We start from the raw sequence: 14,803 nt of genomic DNA, 5'->3' as shown, positions 1-14,803 counted from the left end.
CTTGGCTCCTTTGTCATGGTTGAGACTGCCATGGTTTAAATGATGGATGCCAGTTGTGCGACAAAAACAGTCGAACTACAACAAGTCAATGAGGTTCTTGGTCTGGACTAGTTGGTTCATTGTTTTTACAAATTAACCACAGCACAATGAAACAGGACACGAGAAGAAGCGCCCGTCCCGTCGTGTGTCTTCTTCCCGTGTTCTGTTTCATTGCGCTGTGTTATTTTGTAAAAACAATAGGGTCACACTGCATACCGCCGTGATCTATAGCTCGTACCTGTATCGCTTATCTGCTGGGAACTGATAAAAACGCAAATGCCATGGCATTGCATGACTTTTATTGACGACCTAACGAGTACCACGCCTAAGTCGCGGACATTGGTTCCGTTGAACTCGCACTCCTATATATATATATATATATATATATATATATATATATATATATATATATATATATATATATATATATATATATATATAAGAGGGCTATGAAACTAAAAATGGTAGGGGTAACATTAAGAGATAGGAAGCGTGCAGAGTGGGTCAGAGAAATAACTCAAGTTACCGACATTCTAGTGGAAATTAAGAAGAAGAAGTGGGCATGGGCAGGACATGTAGTGCGAAGAGAGGATAACCGATGGTCGCTTAGGGTAACAAACTGGATTCCAAGGGAAGGAAACCGTAGCAGGGGGCGGCAGAAAGTTAGGTGGGCGGATGAGGTTAAGAAGTTCGCAGGGGTCAAGTGGATGCAGCTAGCACAGAACCGGGTTAATTGGAGAAATATGGGAGAGGCCTTCGCCCTGCAGTGGGTATAGTCAGGCTGATGATGATGGTGACGATGATTATATAAACACGCATAGCTTATTCCGAAGAGAAGCGTCTTGCAGTGTGTGGACCCAAAGCTTGAACACGGGATTTTTCTATGCCCTTATAGTGAAATTCTGAGCGGCTGCCTCACCGTTTGCAAGACTAGAGCCGCACGGTCGTCACTTTGCGGCGTTTAGACACCAGTGAGTGGCTAAAGTATATTTTCACTATTATTCACAAGCATCTTATGCTAGCAAACTAGATCGCATGCTGCGTTGCACTCTGGTACAGAGCGAAAACAATTTCATGCCACAAAAAGTGTTTAGATCATGCTGTGAATACTCTTTCACTCTACAAGCGTTTGAGTTGAGCAAATTATGCAATAACAGTTTAAGAGCGACGACATGAATTATCAGAAGTATACAAGCCACTTGTAATGAAGAACTGTCGATTCTCCGAGGATTACACTGGTGAGCAAAGACGCGCCTTATCAAGCCTTCATATTTGTGCGGCAAATAAGTAACTGCTTCAGCAGCTTTTCCACAGACTGCATCCCGTAGCATGCACACGATATACTGTGTGCGTAGCGAACTTCGTCTTAGGGAAGTGAAAACGCTATCGGGTATAGTATTGGCTATAGTGAACTGAAGTCGACTATTGCTAACAACACAGCATGTGCGTACAATCACCGCGAAGTGCCGTTGCGACCCTGTCCGCCGAGCAATGCTGCAAGCGGTCGGCGATAGTCGTCGGCACTATACATATGGAGAGCGAAATAGGCCGAATGAGGACGGCCGTCGAACACACGTCTCATTGAGCTAATTTTATTATGAGACGGCGGGCTCCGTAAAGGGGCGACTAAAGACGAATCGTTATTACAGCGTTGGCCTGCTCCGAAGTGACGTCCAGGGAAACCGACAGACTGCGCAGTTCGTCGCCTGGTTCATCCGAAGGAGGCGCCGTTACCGAAAGTATTCTAGAACACTATACCGAAAGCTCCGCACTTGTTCAGACATGCTGCTGTTGCACGAGCATAGCAGGCAGCTGTCCTTCTAACATTTGTATTTTCTGGTACGAACGTGAAGTACTACATCAAGCCAAGCAGCGCTACACTGCTTCGCCGCCCTACCATTCCGGTCTCAGCTACGGCGACCGACAGCAATGCCGTCCGCCGACCATCGCCGCGCCGTTGGCACCAGCCGTCACAAATTCCTTACATGTGCACGCAGTCCCCACGTAAGCCACACGTGGGCTTGCTACAACAGGATGCAGCATGCTACAACGCTGAGAACGCTGCCACGCTGCTATGTACTACAAGCGCCGAAAGGAGCCGACCAGCAACAAGGTTGCTTGGGCTGATAGAAACATGTATCAAAGAACCGTCGTCAGAAAACTGTGCAAATACGTCACAATACCTGAACGTATATGCTTTTTTCAGTAAATCTACATCACAGCCAATGCGCTAGCGAAGGATCCAGAATGCGAGCGTGAGCATTTGCACAAACTTTAAAATAGGATTAAAGTATATTCTACACCTTCCTTTAGTTTAATATTTCACTGCGATGCTGTTCGCAGACAAAGGATGCACATGACAAGCTTCGCACAACCTTGTAATTTGTTGTCTCTACCCCTTTAAGTGCGTCATTTTTTACTCTTGTACTGATCGGCCTATTCAAATAACTTCCAAGCACAGCTTCGATATCTGCGCACGCCGACGATATCGGCACATAGACATCAAGTGTCACGCGTACCCCCGAGTGCAAACGAGATTTCAACGTTAAGTGTCCATTGTGTCCACGTATTTCTGTCGCCAAGGGCTTGATCTATCCCCGAAGCCTCATCTTAGCTTTTACGTGCAAAGTGATGCACCCTGTCACAATAGACGGTCACATCTTTCCATACGTGGCACACCATAAGAGTGTCACTATAGACCGAGATCTCTCCTGGACGAAGCAAATCTCTTTGCTCAGACGAAAAGTTGGTATTTGCAAGTATCGTAAGGTTTATAGCTGGTAAATCCTAGGGTCCGTTTGAGCGATCCCTACTCCGCTTGTACCAGACGCTGGTGGTTGGTTATCTGACAGTGCGCCGGTTCTTTCGGGTATACGGCCAAATGCCCCGCGAACGCTTGAAAGTGGCCAGGCGCGTGCTTTAAGAGTTTGCTTGGATTTGGGTTTACCATGCAAGGCTTCCACGTGGGTTACCTTTCATGAGGGCAGCGCCTGACAAGCCCGAATTTATTTCCAGCAGGAGCCACTACGGGTGCACTTGAGACATCTAACCAGGCATCGCCACCACCACCTTGCCAACATTAGTATAGTACGCGCCTCAGTTCAGTTCAGGCGTTCAGTCGTGTCCGACTCTTCGTGACCCTATGGACCATGTCACGCCACGCTTTCCGGTCTCTCACTATCTTCTTAGCATCACATAGCTTCATCTGCAATGCCTCGAGAATGCCATCTAACCATCGCGATCGCTGCCTACCCCTTCTCCGGCGACCCTCAACCTTTCCCAACATCAAATCTTTCTCCAGCGACTCCTCTCTTCTCATCAGATGACCAAAGTAGCTGAGCTTTAACTTTAGAATTTGACCCTCCAATGAGCAGTCAGGGTTTATGGTCGACAATATCGACTGAATTGATCTTCTGGCAGTCCAAGGAACTCTTAAGAGTCTTCGCCAGCACCACAATTCAAACGCGTCAATTCTTCGGCGGTCAGCCTTTTTCACAGTCCAACTCTCGCATCCATACATCACAACTGGAAAGACCATAGCACGGGTTATACGGATCTTGGTTGGCAGACTAATGTCTCTGCTCTTTACTAGGCGGTCAAGGCTAACCATTGCTCTCTTTCCCAGAAGCAGGCGTCTCCTAATTTCATGGCTGCAGTCTCCTTCCGAGGTAATCTTGGCGCCCAAGAACAGAAAATTTGTCACAGCTTCCACTTCTTGTCCATTGATGCTCCAGGACTTGATAGGGCAAGACGCCATGATCTTCGTCTTTTCAATGTTCAGTTTAAGCCCAAATTTCTCACTCTCTTCTTGTACGCGCATCAGAAGTCTCTTGAGATCCAATTCACTTTCTGCCATTAAAGTGGTATCATCCGCATATCTAAGGTTGTTGATGCGTTTTCCAGCGATCTTCACTCCAGCTGAAGACTCGTCCAGACTGGCCTTCCTCATGATGCACTCTGCATATAGGTTAAATAGGCAGGGCGACAGTATGCAGCCTTGCCTCACCCCTTTCTCAATCGGAAACCAATCAGTAAGACCATGCCCAGTTCTGACTGTGGCCTCTTGCCCTTCATAAAGGTTCCTGAGGAGACAGATGAGGTGAATTGGAACTCCCATCTCTTGGAGAGCTTGCCACAATCTGCTGTGATCTACGCAGTCAAACGCTTTCGCATAATCAATAAAGCAGAAGTAAATGGGTTTCTGGAACTATCTTGCTTTTTCCATGATCCAGCGAAGGTTGGCAATTTGGTCTCTAGTTCCTCTGCCCTTGCGAAACCCAGCTTGCACGTCCGGAAGCTCCCGATCCACATACTGCTGCAGCCTACCTTGCAGGATTTTTAACATCACCTTGCTAGCATGCGAAATAAGCGCGATCGTGCGGTAGTTGGAACAATCTTTGGCACTGCCTTTCTTTGGAATGGGGATGTAAACTGACCTCCTCCAATCTTGTGGCCACTGCAGGGTTGTCCAAATCTTTTGACATAATGTATGCAGTGTGTTAACAGCGTCGTGGTTGAGGTTTTGAAGCAACTCAGCTGGAATACCATCAATTCCGCTAGCTTTGTTCTTAGCAAGGCTGGCTAAGGCCCATTCAACTTCACTCTTCAGGATGCCCGGCTCGAGATCAGTAATCACAACCGTCCTATGTTGGTTTGCACATCCGGGTCCTTCTTGTACAGTTCTTCTGTGTATTCCTGCCACCTCTTCTTTATCTCTGAGGCTTCAGTGAGGTCCTTGCCTCGTTTGTCCTTTATCACGCCCAGCTTAGCACAGAAGCTTCCTTTGATATCTTTGATTGTCTTATACAGAGCTCTTGTGTTCCTTAATTGGCTGTTGTCCTCAACTGCTTGACACTGTATGTTCAAGAAGGCATTCTTATCTCTCCTTGCTATTTTCTGAAAATCCGCATTGAGAACCTTGTATCTTTCTCTTTCCCCCATACCTTTTGCCATCCTCCTTTCCTCAGCTATTTGCAAAGCCTCTTCAGATAACCAGTTTGCTTTTTTGCATTTCTTTTGCTTTGGAACTACCTTAGTAGCAACTTCTTGTATTATATCACGAACATCAGTCCACATCTCTTCGGGCTCTTTGTCTTCTAGATCTAATTCTTGAAATCGATTGCTCACTTCCACAGCATATTCTAATGGAATCTGATCCAGATCATACCTGAAAGGCCTTCTAGTTTTCTGCGTTTTCCTCAATCGAAGCTTAATTTTGGCAACAAGAAGCTGATGATCGGTGCCACAATCGGCCCCAGGCCTTGTTTTTACTGCTTGTATAGCGCTTCTTCATCTCTGCCGGCAAATAATATAATCGATCTGATTCCTGTACCGACCGTCCGGTGAAATCCATGTGTACAGGCGCCTCTTGTGCTGTTGAAAATGAGTATTCGCTATGGTCAGGTTGTTTTCTTGACAGAACTCTACTAGCCTCTGCCCAGCTTCATTTGGCTCACCAAGACCGAACTTGCCTGTAATTCCGGATATTTCTTCACTCCCGACCTTAGCATTCCAGTCTCCTATGAGAAAAACGACATCTGATGATGGGGTGCGGTCTAAAAGGCATTGTAGGTCCGCATAAAATCTCTCAACGTCAGCTTCTTCAGCAGCAGTGGTCGGTGCATAGACTTGGATAACTGTTATGTTGAAAGGGTGACCTTGGATCCGAAGTGAAATCATTCGGTCGTTTTTGGGGTTGTACCCTAGCACTGCTTTGCCCATTCTTCTGTTTACTATGAGAGCGACCCCATTCCTTCTCTTGGATTCGTGCCCACAATAAAAGACATAATGGTCGCCGGAGTTAAATTCTCCCATTCCGGTCCACTTGAGCTCGCTGATACCCAAGATATCAATGTTCAATCTGTCCATTTCTCGCTTGACGATATCCAGTTTACCTTGCGTCATAGATCTTACATTCCATGTTGCTATGTGATATATCTCCTTGCAACATCGGACTTTCCGGTCGCTTCCCGACACATCCACAACTGAGCGTCCTTTTGGCTTTAGCCCAGCCGCTTCATTCGTCCTGGAGCTACTAGGAACCGCCCTTTGTTCATCCCCAGTAACATGTGGGACGCCTTCCAACCTGGGGGGCTCATTTTCCGGCGCCATATCGATAATGGTATTGTGACTGGCCATAGGGTTTTCTTGGCAGGAAATACTGGAGTGGGTTGCCATTACCTTCTCCAGTGAATCACATTTTGTCAGAACTCTCTGCCGTGACCTGTCTATCTTGGGTGGCCCTACACAGCAGAGCTCACGACTTCATCGAGTTTCGCAAGCCCCTCCGCCACGACAAGGCAGTGATACATGAAGGGGATAGTACGCGCCTAGACACAGGTGATTCGAAAGTAATCAGGACAAAATGTGATGCCTGCAAACGACATGCCTCACTAAACTGTGGATACGCCCTTATGGTCGTGACATTTCCAAACCTCAACGAACGCGAACATATTCCAGGAATACCGAAAAGGCCACATCGCAATAGCTAGACTCAAACAATCGGCAATATAATATATATTATCTACGCATGGTCTCTTTGTGCACATTTTTTGTCGGAGGCTCAGTGACCACCACCTGTTCAGCAGCCGCATTTATAGTGCTTAAAAGCGCCTACAGCCACTGTTTTAGGCTAATACATAAAACATTGTCCTCGGCAACCGAACTGGCAGGCATACAAGAGACCATTCCGTACACTAGAATCATTGGAAGTGGAGAAAACCACTGGGCAATATAATGCGATTCAAGACTTACATTGTAAATTATAAGAAAAATATATGAAGACATGTGCATACGAGCACCTAATTGGGCAAATTGTGCTTCAGCTAGATATGGCGTTTGAGCGTGGCCATGCCATGTCGGCCACGCTCGAACGCATGAAACCACGGATGCAGAAGCTGAACTAGCCCATGCTTGATCAGGCTTCCGCGCAAGTCCTTTTATCGAGGAGTGAGGCTGCAGCCTTACTGGCTCATTCCCAGCAGCGGCCATGCAGTTACATTGGAACATGTCATCAGCAGGACAGCACCTCTCGCATTGATGAAAGTTTACAACTTCACCTGCCATCAAAAATTATGCGACGTCAGGGAACAATTATCTATCGGTTACGGCTTGGCGTTGCAAGCACCAAAAGTTATATCAGCAAGATCAGAGTTGAAGCCAGTCCGAACCGCTTCAACTGTACCACTTCAGGGACAAATTATAATATTTGCGAGTGTCCTCACTATACAGAAGAGAGGAGAATGTCGGAAACTGCTCTCTGGGAGTTGGACAGTCGAGATATTTCTGCGAAAACTACTCTGGACGACCGAGTGAAACAAAATGATAACGGGCGTGCGATGAAGACCCTCTTCGAGTTTTTAGGAGAAACAGTTTCAAATTCCCGCATGTGACGCTTGTGTGTACTGCGCTGTGCGTACCCTACTTGCACAAATATCTCTGCTTGTATTTTGAATTTCTTTTTTGAAGTGATGTGCGTGTTTAGGCGATTGGTCTGCATACAGAAGGGCAGAGGTCCTCTCTGCCAAGTAGAACTGTGGCTGCTGTCTTCTGATGCAGTGCGTGGTGTGTGCACTTACGCGTTTGTGCCTGCATACGAAAGGGAAGACGTCTTATCTGACTTATTGAACCGTGGGTAGTGTGCAGTGCGTGGTGTTTGTACTGCAACAAAAGGGGGGAACTCTTCTCTGCAAATGTGCAGATTTGTATACAGTGACAACTAGCGTGTATAAAAGTGCCGCCAACTTTGTGCGAAGTCTTCTCCATAGCTTGTGTCACGACAAGGAACTTCATTGTACTATGAAATCGTCACCCCTCATTCGTATCCTAACTGTCATTTACTTACCTTTTTGTTGCTCTCTGCTCCAACAATACGATAGCTGCAAAATGAACTTAATGTAGTTCGCTTCTTCCAAAGTAATGCCGTTATAATTTCATCCCCCCCCTTCCCCACCCGTATTCGCAAAGTTGCCTAGTGGCGAAACTCCCACACCTTATTGCAAATATTCTTAGTTGGCAAACGCGTGCCATTGTTGCTGCGGACATGATAGAAGCGTCAAGGAAGAAGTGAACGAAGCAGTCCAGAGTGGAAGATTTTAAGGCTATCCAAGACGTCCACGGCAGTGACGGCCAAACAACTGCCATTGCGTGCTAAGCGACTCTGGTGAGTAGGAGCAGCTTGCTTGTTCCTCTCAAGTAAAATCTGCAATAGTAATGAGTTGCTTTGCTTGGGTAAGTCCAAGTTTTTAAAATGAATGGAGTGTACAGAGGACTATTCGTGTTGGTTTGCGTTTTAGCTAACTGGAATCAACAATTCACAGCTGCACTAAAATAACCTTAGGTGACTAAGACAGCTGCAAATAATCTTGAGGGAAGTGGAACTAGCATAGCAATTACGGTACATGTGCAAGTTTTTGTTTTAATTTACAGCCCAAAGGTCTCGCTTCTAGGTCCCATCACAAGGCTTCTGGTGTGGTGAACCCAAAATAAGCCACAGTATAGGCCACGGCGCTGCTAGCGGAACGTAACTAACCGTAGCGACCGAAGTCGACCAAAGGCTACTCGAGAAGGGGCCTGCTCACAAAAAAAAAAAAAAAAAAAAATCAGTTGGCACCAAGACTCCCAAGTCCTCCGCACTGTCTCTGCTTTCCTCGCGCGTGCCCATACTGAAAGCAACACTGAAATATAATAGGTAGGCTAGAGAAGAGTGAATACATTTGTCATCTACGAGATTTTGAACACATGGAGACACGCAACGAGCCTCGTTGCGGGGTTTCGAAGCAAACAACTTGAGTCATATATTTTTGACCAAGACTGCACATAGGATGTTTAATATCTAAGTCCCGAGGTCAGCGCTCATACAAATATCATTTTTAATTGAGCCCCGCCGGGGTGGCGCAGTGGTTACGGCGCTCGACTACTGTGCCCAAGGAAGCGGGATCGAATGCCGGCCTCGGCGGCTGCGTTTCGTTGGAGGCGAAACGGAGTGGCGTCCGTGTGCTGTGCGATGTCAGTGCACGTTAAAGACCCCCAGGTGGTCCAAATTTCCGGAGTCCTCCACTACGGCGTCTCTCATAGCCTGAGTCGCTTTGGGACGTTAAACCCCACAAACCAACCAACCAACCATTTTTAATTGAGGAAGACACACTCATTTTACGAACTGAGGCACTTTTCGGAGTTCCGCGCTATGATGATGTCAAGAACGAGGAGGAGGAGGAGGAGGAGGAGGAGGAGGAGGAGGAGGAGGAGGAGGAGGAGGAGGAGGAGGAGGAGGAGGAGGAGGAGGAGGAGGAGGAGGAGGAAACAACTTTATTCAATGCATTACTAAGCGTCAGGAATGTCCTGGGCCAGGGTCACAGGCCAACTGATCATTCAGCTGATCAGATGCTAACCAAGCCCGCCACGTTGGGGGAGGAGAGTGTGGAAAGTGGGGTGATTGAATTGCGACAGGGCATGAAAAAATGCAATGTTCCAAGTTTGCATAGTGTTCGGAACAATTTGGACATGCGGGGGAATGTCTGCATCGGTATAGAAACAATATGGCAGGAGTAAGCAGTGGATTGAGTTGTATGCGTCTAAGAAAGCGTATTTGCGTGGTAGTGAGTGATTTATCAGGAAGAAGAAGTGTACGAAGAGTTTCTCTAATGCTTTTTTGTAGTGGAGAGTAGTGTCCCACGTGGGTGGATAAGGCCAGGGAATCCCAGGCGCCCGGTGTTGAAGTTCGCGGGCGAGGCGATGCACTGCCTCATTGCCTGGGATTCTAGCGTGACCAGGAATCCACCTCAGTGTGACAGTGTTGGGACGTAGTTTGGTGAGAGCTCTGTGCAGATCATCCTGCAGTTCTTCAGGAATGCGACCCGTATGAATGGCGCGTATAGTCTGTATTGAATCAATGTATATGGTATATCCTGAAGGGTTAGGGGGTGCCTGTGCGAGGTCTTGAATACCAGCGACTATTGGCATGGGTCTCGAGAGTCGCTGTAGGAGGAGGATCTATGTAAGGACCGAGGGTATGCGTCACTACATAGCTACAGCTCTCAATAGAGTAAGCAACCGCTCCGACGTTTGTTCGGGATGCATCTGTGTAGACGATCGTGGAATCTGTAGGGTGAACATGATTGGCAACTCGAGCGGATCGTCTGCCTGGGTTGTATCGGTTGCAACGTTTTTTGGAATGGGGGTTATTTTGTGGTTATCCGGGAGCGAAGAAGGAGGGGTAATTATAGGGAGGTCGATAGGTTTGAGTGTAACCTGCTGTAGTATCCAATGTCCTTGTTTGGTGCTAGAAAGACGTGCCATTTGCCGGTCTCGATGTTGTTGTATGAGGTCTCCCAGGGGCAAGAACAGCCCCGTAGAGTATAGGCGCAGTTGTTAAAGGCCAATGGGCACTTTAGAGCTGGGAACACCGCTCCGTCTTTTACTCCCATAATTAGCGAGAAAGGCTTGGTTACTTTGGATTGTAATGATGCGGACTGCTGGCAGTGTCATCAACGGAAACATGAACCGCGTTCATCCTTGCACGATATATCCGGCACCACTGGGTATGGATACGATAGCAAAGGGGGCAAGTTGTTTTACTCAGGGTTTATATGCTGCAGCAGCTGGACTGCCGCCTTCCCCCAATCACTTCCGTGCAATGCGCCTCAACGAAGGGATCATTTAGAGGTTGCGTTCAGCATGCGAAATGGCGCGAATTCTTAACTCCACGCGCTTTGACTTAGACTAATTCTGTTTTGCATATTTACCTTTCATATTTATTGTGATGTCACAGACAGGCTAATTCCACCCGTCACCACTATATATTATTTTCGTGAAATAGTTGTGCACATTTAATTCTCGTCCAACCGAGATAGGCAGCCGAAAAAGCATGTAAATGCAATTTATTCAAATGCAGCGTCATCAGCCATACAGCGTGTTAGGAATAATGTCGTGCATATAACGACATAACAGCACCCAATTATTATAATAATCATTGTAGATAATGAGACACTCAGGTGAAGAGTCAACAGTATGTATTTCGCGCTATTAATATCTAAAGGAGCTGTACCGATTCATCTCAAGCGTTGATATCCTTTACAAATGCAGGGAACTGCACCCCATCTTACCCAACCAGTTCAGCTCATGGGGTCGGGCCTATCCCGCCACTTGTGGCAACACATCGGCCTGCGCTCAGGTGAGGCAGTATCCAAATAAACGCCAAGTTAATTGGCGGCGCAAGATAAGACTGCGTCATCACCCCGCTTATGCATCTGGGAGTCTGTACTTGGGGCTCTAAGCTGCACAATAACACAACAGGAGCCTGCCAGGAAAAGCAGAGCCAGGCTTTATAAAATAAAGCGTCATCTGGTCTCATGTGAGACTGGAGCTGTTCGCTTCTGCCGCATACTTCATAACACCAGCAGTGCGACTTGCTTTCGTGGTTGCTCACAGTCAAAATGAAGCTGCGTCTGATGATGACAGACGCCTATGAAAAATTACAGGGTATCATAAGATACCTCTTGTGAAGTGAACGGCGAAAACCTACTCGTCCCCCAGTTATCATTCACCTCTTCTCTTTACATTTTCTATTTCGTTATTTCTTTGGCCTCGCATTTTAGTCACTACTAGTCACTACTAAGCATTTTTAGTCATTTCTAATCAATTGCAGTCGTTACAACTCGTCGTTACTCATATTGGTCATTTTTAGTCATTACAAGTCATTAATAGTCATTTAGTCAATACTACTCATAACTAAGCATTATTAGTAATTTGTAATGAATTGTAGTCACTAATTTCATACGAGAAAAAAAAAGCCTCGGACCTCCTCACTCTGCAGGGCTTAAGAAAATGAGTTTTTCTTCGTTTTAAAAAGCGATATGGCATCGTCTTATTCACGGCTTGCAACTCACCTTAGGGACTAAGCATCCAATTGCGAAAACTAAAATATAATTTGCTGGTTTTAGTGGATAAGTAATCGAGTAGGACATATGTGCGAAAAGGGGATAACCGATGGTCGCCAAGTCCAGAAATTAGGCCAGAGGGTGAGGTTAAGTGGTTTGAAGGGGTCAAGTCGATACAGATAGCATCCTCGCTACTCATTTTCGATAAGGAAAATGTAAATTAGTTGGTTTTATCACAGTTAGCTGGATAATTAGTTTATTTTCGCAGCTCATTGTGTCCGCCGTTACAGAGAGTTTGTTCCTGCAGATATTCTTTATTTTGTACCCAATATGTTCTAACATTACTTAAAGCCTTCCCTGAAATGCATTGTATATCAACGAAGGAAAGAAGCCAACAGTCGGCGAGGCCAAGGAAAGCGTTGGGGATGGTACTTTATGTCTTTTTTTTTATGTTTTACTTGGATAATCACAGAAATTAGTAATGTGATCTGTTTAGGGGAAAGATAATTAAACGCTAAGTAGAAGAAAAAACAACGTGCCGATGGTGGGAACCGAGCCCACGACCTCCGAATATCGAGAATCAGGAGATAAACTTTGCGCGCAGCTGTAGTTTCAGCGATGGCATCAATATAAGTGGCATTTATTCCCTCATTTACATACCGATGTTCATTGCTGAAATTGGTGAGAAGTAAGTCGACTTTGGCATCTTCGAGAGAGACAACAGCCCGAGTAACAGCAATGCCGCGGTCGAGAAACAAAGACATTTTACTCTCTACGATACCTTCGGCTCCCCAGAGCATAGAGTTTCTTACTCTTACCTAGAGGGAAAGCTGTGCTGCCGTCTATGGGCGTTTACATGGAGTTACCAGACGGCCAGTTCAGCCACCATGGGCGCTCAAAGCATCATGGGCCGGAGAGCTACCGAGTGCAGAACTACAACTTTTGGCCAAAACTAATGCAAAGATAAACGTTGTTCTACCGTAAATAATGTCCTAAGATTGAATATTGTGACTGTAAATTACAAAAATAGAGAGGAACAGAATGCCAGTGTGAGATTTATCCAATATAAGCGATGGCTCTTTCTCCTATTGGCTTAGTTTTGAGCAGCACAAATACCAAAATTTTGCACTTAATAGGCAAACTTTGAAATAAAAAAAAAAAACGTTATGAAAATATTTATGGTTGCGCAATCACTTAAGGAAGTTTTTAGTGGCATTTCGGGAAACAGAAACCATTTATTGGCGACGTCTGCTTTTGCGACTTCGCTACTATGGCTTTCGCGGTCTATGTACGCACCTTCAAATGATGATGATGACGAAAAAGAAACATCGCAGTAACGCCACTCCACGTACCCAAGAAAAACCGACTGTCCCGCAACAAGTAGCACACCGGCCCATGATTCTTAGCGCGCCCATGGTGGCTGAAGTGCAGCGCCCTCAGCTTTCCCCCTAGTTAGTGTAAGGAACTCTATGCCCCAGAGGGTGTACGCACCGACTGTCACCATTACAATGGAGCGGGTAGGAACAGCCACGTGCTCGTCGAGAATGTGTAGCGCGCTGGCAGAACGGGCACCGTTTTTCGCAACAAAGTTCATACCCTGCATAACGTCTCTTGATCATTCAGCTAGGACGACAGACGTTGTCAAAGTTCGCCCTTGCGCTGTGACTCTACGCTGTGCTCGTTACTCTAGGTGTAATCAAATGTCCCAGTGGAAGTAGCCGATTCTACTCCACCACCCTTAAAAAGACTGTGCAGACCCCAGGGCAGCCGGCCCAAAGGGACCCTCACGTGGTGAGACCTAGCTTAAATGTTTCTGCGCGTTCTGCATAACCCTCCATTATGTATGAGGACACAATAAACACAGCAATGATCATCCGGCGCTGTCAGCATCAGACAGGTGGTGGAGCTCCTTGAAACGAACTAAAGAAAGCCGAACCACCGGGCCAGGAAAAAAAAACCTAGGTTTTTCTCGGATAAGATGGCTTTCCTCGTTCAGGGGAACTGTATAGACTTCTAAATAAATACACCGGTATAAAAGACATCCTCGTGTCACTTCAACCTACTGCGCTATGCGTACAGTAAACTAATCTCGGTCCACAATACAAAAATATATTTTAAAAAATACATAGTTTTTCGCCGTGAGCGGGAGCCCACAAGCACACTGCCGAGTGTTGTCGCCATGATAGTAAAAAATGACATACCATCGCGTGAGCTCAAAGCTCGGTTTGAAGTGGTGGCAGACACATTACTAACATTTACGATTACATCGTGCTGCGTCTATATTGAGCCAAATGTGAAAATAGCTCTTCATGATTTAAAAGACCTTTTAAGCCAACAAAAAGATCCATATCATAACCTTGGTTTGTGTCTCTCAATTTGCGCGTACAGAAAATATACATCTCACAAGTAACATGTATGTGGAAATAAAAGGCCCACCCTTTGCAGACAGTGGGAGGATAGTTATATGAGCATATTTACTTCGAATTAGATCCTTTCCAAAACACCTATGGTATCCCGTAGTTACGCAGAGCAATTCTTTGCAGAGCAGAGCTTTGAGGGCATATGCAAAGAATTACAAATAATAGATGCCTTTTGTAATACTGCACAGTGATATGATCTGTTGCTGCCTTGGTACAGCCTTCCCTGTGCATGTGACCTCACACTGACACTAGTTTCAGAAAAAGCAAACGCCTCACGAACATTATTGGCTAAGAATATATGGCTTTAAACGAAAATATGTATGAACTGCACTGAGCTTTACACACGTAGTTCAAAATCACAAAATTATGTTGACGTGCAGTTGTGCAAAGTAACTGGAAAAAGGTAACAAGGCTACAGAACTGTGCATCCATATTTACAGCCGAATCTCATGCTGTCTCTGTAGCCAT

Source organism: Amblyomma maculatum, chromosome 9, assembly GCF_055883805.1.
Source record: "Amblyomma maculatum isolate TAMU_Amacu chromosome 9, ASM5588380v1, whole genome shotgun sequence".
NCBI classification, from domain to species: Eukaryota; Metazoa; Arthropoda; class Arachnida; order Ixodida; family Ixodidae; genus Amblyomma; species Amblyomma maculatum.
Note: the sequence above shows the minus strand (reverse complement) of the source record.